Source organism: Teleopsis dalmanni, chromosome 2, assembly GCF_002237135.1.
Source record: "Teleopsis dalmanni isolate 2A chromosome 2, ASM223713v2, whole genome shotgun sequence".
Lineage (NCBI taxonomy): Eukaryota > Metazoa > Arthropoda > Insecta > Diptera > Diopsidae > Teleopsis > Teleopsis dalmanni.
The window spans coordinates 104,757,378-104,763,108 of NC_051847.1; positions in this window are offsets into that span (position 1 = coordinate 104,757,378).

The window sequence follows — 5,731 nt, forward strand, 5'->3', positions numbered from 1 at the left end:
GTATTCTGGACTCAGAAAGTCGTAGAGTCCTCAGAATTATTTGTAATTGGTATCGGTAAAACGAAGGCAATAATACCGAAATAGACCGCAGCTCTAGTGTGACAAGCTTCTCCGCGGTTCTTCAGTATTTTGTCTTAACGTTACTCATTGTACACCTAATATACGTTGAAGTAAACAGTTGGAATCTGCCAAAAAATATCAAATTAGCGGATCCAACTTTTAATTATTTAGTAAGGTGGAATTGGTACTAGGATCGATTTCTTCTTTAAATTAATAGCTGTAGGACAAATTAAGTTGGCAGACAATCTACATATCCTGTAGAAATCGCCATTGGGTTCGATCGTTTACAAGTGAAGAACAGCTTTGCGAGGATAATTTCTTAAATTTGGTAAAAAGAACAGATTTCGGCAGATTTATAGTTTCATTGTCATTTCGTACATCTCAACTCTCAATGGAGGAGTCATTTGAAATTGCGCAAAAACGGTTTCTTGACTTATATTCGATTTTTAGACGGGACAGTTCATTGATAGAACAATGTCAGACATTGAATCATTTACAAATAGCTAAGGTTAAATATTTTATGCCATATCATGCAGTAGTCCGGCCGTGTAGTTTTCTAAATGTTGTGCGAGACGAGTATGAGTATATGGATAGATATATACAAACTGGGTCAATAGAGTTATAAGTTATTTAATAGAATTCAGAAATGTGTAGGTAACATAATTAGCTGTACCTATAACCTCAAAGCAGACTGTTAAAAGTCAAAAATTCAAGGGTTAAGCCCCTTTTATTGGTACCAAGCGCCCCACGTCAATCATTCAAGTAGGTGAGCGATTAAAGAATGCCTTGTATGAGTATATGGATAGATATATACAAACTGGGTCAATAGAGTTATAAGTTATTTAATAGAATTCAGAAATGTGTAGGTAACATAATTAGCTGTACCTATAACCTCAAAGCAGACTGTTAAAAGTCAAAAATTCAAGGGTTAAGCCCCTTTTATTGGTACCAAGCGCCCCACGTCAATCATTCAAGTAGGTGAGCGATTAAAGAATGCCTTGCTGCCAGCTCCGATTAATCACCCAATTCTGATACCAAATAATCAAAGTTGCGTACTCACTTTAATTAAGTACTTATACTGCATTAACTAACACGCTGGCATTCAAACAATTTGTGCATTTGTAAGACAAAGATATTGGGTTATGAATTGCCGACACTTGGCTTGCAAAGTCGTTCCAAGCTGCTTGGATTGCTTTCGTCAAAATATAACGACCTCAATACAACTCATGAATTCTCTGCCCTCTTATCGCGTCGATGGGGGGGTTTTTCCATTATGCATATAGGCATGGAATTTGCTAGTTCAAATAATAACCATTTTCACATACGCGAAAAACGACGGAATAAAGCTTACTTATGTCTCTTCGTTTGTTTTTTTACTAGGTTAGATTAGGTTATACCGGTGATCCCCAGTGGATCCACTTAGGCCTATTGGCCCATTGTGATGCCGTATATAAATAATAAAAAAAACCTCAGGGCTTAAAACCACCTAGAACCTTTTGCGAAGCATAAAATGCTATTTAAAGTCAGATCCTGTAACTGGTCCAGGTCTTCAAGGAAGGGGGCTCCTAAAGTACTAAGTCGCCGACGTGCATGAGCTGGCCAAAAACACAAAAGATGAGATGCGCTCTCATCGTCCTCCCCACAGCTACGACAGATTTGATTAAAAGGAAGACATAGTCTTCTAGCATGGTTCCCTAGTTTACAGTGTCCTGTAGTCAACCCTACCAGAAGACCAATGTCTTTGCTGGACATCTCAATTAGAGTTTTCAATTTCCTTTTATCGGAAAGTAGCCAGATTGCATACAGATGTCTACATACCGTTGAGTCTTCCCATCTTTTGTTAAAAGTATTAATGCAGAAAGAACTCAATAACATGATGTTAACGATATGCCCAGATAGTCTAGGTGCTCCGAGTATGGTTCTGAAGCACCCTTTCTGACTAACTCGTCTGCTTTGGAATTTCCGAAAATATCCCTATGGCCGGGAACCCAGATTAGAGAAATATTGAGCTGCGTTAACATTTCGTTCAGAGATGTGTAGCAGTCAAGAACTGTCCTAGATGTAAACTGGACCGAACTCAAGGACTTTAGTGCAGCTTGACTGTTTGATGGTATGTATATATTCCTGCCAAATATATCATCTACATTCAAACAAGCTATAGCTTCCCTGATGGCGACCACTTCCGCCTGAAAGACACTACAATGATCTGGAAGCCTAAAGTAGGAAGATTTGTTCAATTCCTCTGAGAAAACTCCACTACCTACACCACTACTTGTTTTCGATCCGTCAGTGAAGATGGTTACGCCCTCATCTAAGAAGAAACCACCTGACGTCCATACCTCTCTAGATGGAAACACGACATTAAATTTTCTGTTAAAGTTGAGAGTGGGTGTGATGTAATCAACGTTTTTAGGAGTGAAATTGAAAAGATTTAGAATGGAGGCATGACCATAGTCACTGTCTCTCCATTGTGAAGTAGCTTTTAGTCTTAAAGCAGATGAAGCTGCCATTTGTTTACTAATAATATCCATTGGCAGTAACTGAAGCATCAAGTCTAGTGCAATAGATGGTGTAGTGCATAGCGCCCCGCTAATACAGAGTTCAGGTCTACGCTGAATCCTGTTAAGTACCGAACAGTACGAAGATTTATCAAGAACTGTCCACCATACCATAATACCATACAGCAATATGGGCCTAATAACAGCTATATATAGTCATTGTGTGATGCGAGGTTGAAGACCCCACTTCTTACCAATAGCTTTCCGACATAGAAGAAGTGCAATATTGGTTTTTCTTGCACGCTCTAGAGTGTTTTTCTTCCAAGTGAGTTTCCTATCGAAAATTATACCTAAAAATTTGGCTTCCTCCTTCACATGTAACACAGAACTTCGTAGAGAGGGTGGAGAAAGATTTGGGATCGTATGTTTTCTTGTGAAAACTACGATTTCAGTTTTATTGGGATTCAACCCAAGGCCACATTTTTGTGTCCAATTGTTTAGGATATTAAGACCATTTTGTAGAATATCCCTAAGAATGGTGGAGAGCTGTCTCCGTAGATTTTCCCTTAGTGTAGGCATGCTGTGAGGGGGATCACTGGTTGGGGCTTACAGCACGCCTTACTTCTACGTCTATGATTCTTTCAAGATTCTTTAACATGAAAGAGGAAAGGCTTATTGGACGGAGTTCATTCCTGTTCATTCCTGGTCTTGTATTTCAGTCACTCTCACTCTCATTATTGTATAATTTTGCCCTATTGAAAAGTCTCCTACACTCCTTTCGTAAAAGACCCAAATGCTTATTCCACCAAGGTGGGTTGCATTTTCTACTAGGTCGAGTGGGGGGACAGGCATAATTAAAAGTTTCATTGAGCACTGGGGTGAGATCTTGGACTTGATTGTCTAGATCAACAGTGTTCCCAGGGGGATCGGAGGAAATGCTTAAAAGCAGCTCACTTAGCGCTGCATTATAATTCGTCCAGTTTGTATTTTTAACATTTCTAAACGATACTTGTTAGCTGTATCAGGATATTCGATGGTAGTGTGGCATGGTCGTGTGCCAGATATGCAGATACTGCCCATATTTGTCCCCAGGAGCTCTCGATACTTACTGCGGTTTAGTCACCATCACTATATTGCGAAAGTAAGAGAACATAAAATTTTTTATTAACCAATATGCAGGACCTAGGCTTACCCTTATTTACCGCATATAATAGGTTGTAGTTTTTAGCCCTGATTCCGCATACAAGATCCTTATAAATCCATGGTTCTTGTATCATTACCATATCAGCCTCGTTGTTGCTGAGGCGTTGCAGCAGAGTGGCGGATGCAGCCTTGCTATGATGCAGGTTAATTTGCTGTATCCGCATCTTCAGTATATGTGGATCCATTTTTCTCCACCACAGTGACATCAAGAGCACTATCCTCCTCAGAGTCATTACTCATTAGGAGTTCCTCTTCATCGAAAAGATAGCGCATACCTATGCTCTCCTCTGATGTAATTGAGTGAGCTGGCGAAGGAGCAGACACCGAAGTGTCCATGCACACAGGTGAGTCTTCAGATGAAATAACCGGACTCACTTCGGTCATGGAAGCAGGCTTAATATTGCCCACTTTCGATAAGGGATCAGCAGTGTGTTGAAAAATTGCCGCTGATTCCCGTACATCAGACGAGGATCGCTCCTCATCTTTTTTTTAAATCCTCATAGTTATGGGGAAAAACCCGTAATTTAATACGACACCAGATCGCGCCAAAATGGCCAGAGGGGTTTTGTCGATCACAAAACTGACCGACCTAAACTTGCCTTTGGCTTCTTTCAGCTTAGTGACCTTTCACGTGGACGTATTTAGATCAGGGTTTCCCACCCGAATTACCTCCAGAATCCGCTGAGGGTCGGATGGTTCGGCTGGAATCCAGGAACGCGCCCTAGGTCGGCCAGGAATTCGTTCCTTAGCAACGACTTTAAGCTTTGCGCCTGGCCAAACCTCACCCATTCTGGAGATGGCAATGCAAAAAAGATCAACAGAACGCTGATCAATGCAGGCGACTAGTTTCACATGGCCCTGAAACCATAAACTGTCGCGACATTTGGGAATTGTACCTGAAAATTCCCTAAGAATTTCGACGTACAAGTCAAGGAGCTTTCGCTCAATTTGATCCCATTTTTCAGGAGTAATAGTGCCATCCGGATCATTTTCATTAATGACCGCCATTATGATGGAGCCCTTCAGCGTGTCGCTAAAGGACTTAGTAGTGGTGGCGTTGCCACGAAATTTTGCCTTTTTGGCATCTGGCTTCGAAGCTGACTCATCTAATGAGCGCTGGCGCTTCGGTACAGGTTCCTTTTGGACTTCCTTAGAAGTATCAAGGACCCGTTTGGCCCAGGCTAATCTAGCCTCGGACGTTACCGAGACATTGCCATATCTCTCGAGCAGCCTAGTCGCCGCTCGCCGTTCTTTATAAATTCTCCTGGATGGAGAGCCCGACCATGCAGAAGGGCCAGAACGCGTGGAGATTCCTGTTTTATTAGGAGGTACCCTGTTATTACCGCTAGAAGTTGCGGTAGGTACCTTGGAACTAGCCGTTCCAGAAGAGCTTGGTTTAACCGAGCTTGATTTTTGTAAATTTTTATTGTTTTGGTTCATATTTTAAACCCACGAGTTGCGGAGAAAGGAGAGTCGATCCGGGCAGAGATCCGCTATACCCGGACAAGGCTAAGTTACAACCGGAGGGCGCCAGATATCCGGAGGTCTCCGTTTAGAGACACACTAACGTAGTGCCATTCATCTCATCGGCACGGGTAGATCCATAGTGTTCTGTTAAGTCAATAAAGTTATCAACTACAAACAGGTTCACCTCGGGAAGGGTGTGATAAAGTACCACGCACCATGGTCTTGGTAAGGCATAGGCTGATGTTTTGCGCATGACCATACCCTGTTCATTGAGAACACGAACCCGGTTTTTTTACTAAGTAGTAATGTATTTATTGCCTGTCTGAAACGTTTATTTGCCAGAAAGGGTCTCATCGCTCATTTAATGTGTTTTAATGCGACTAATTTTGTAGGAGCTTCACGAGAGCTGAATAAATTAGCTGAAGAGTTCTTCAAGACGTCTATAAGAAATCGTATAACATATGTGTGTGTCAATCGAAGTGTTAATTTTCATTTCATTCCAC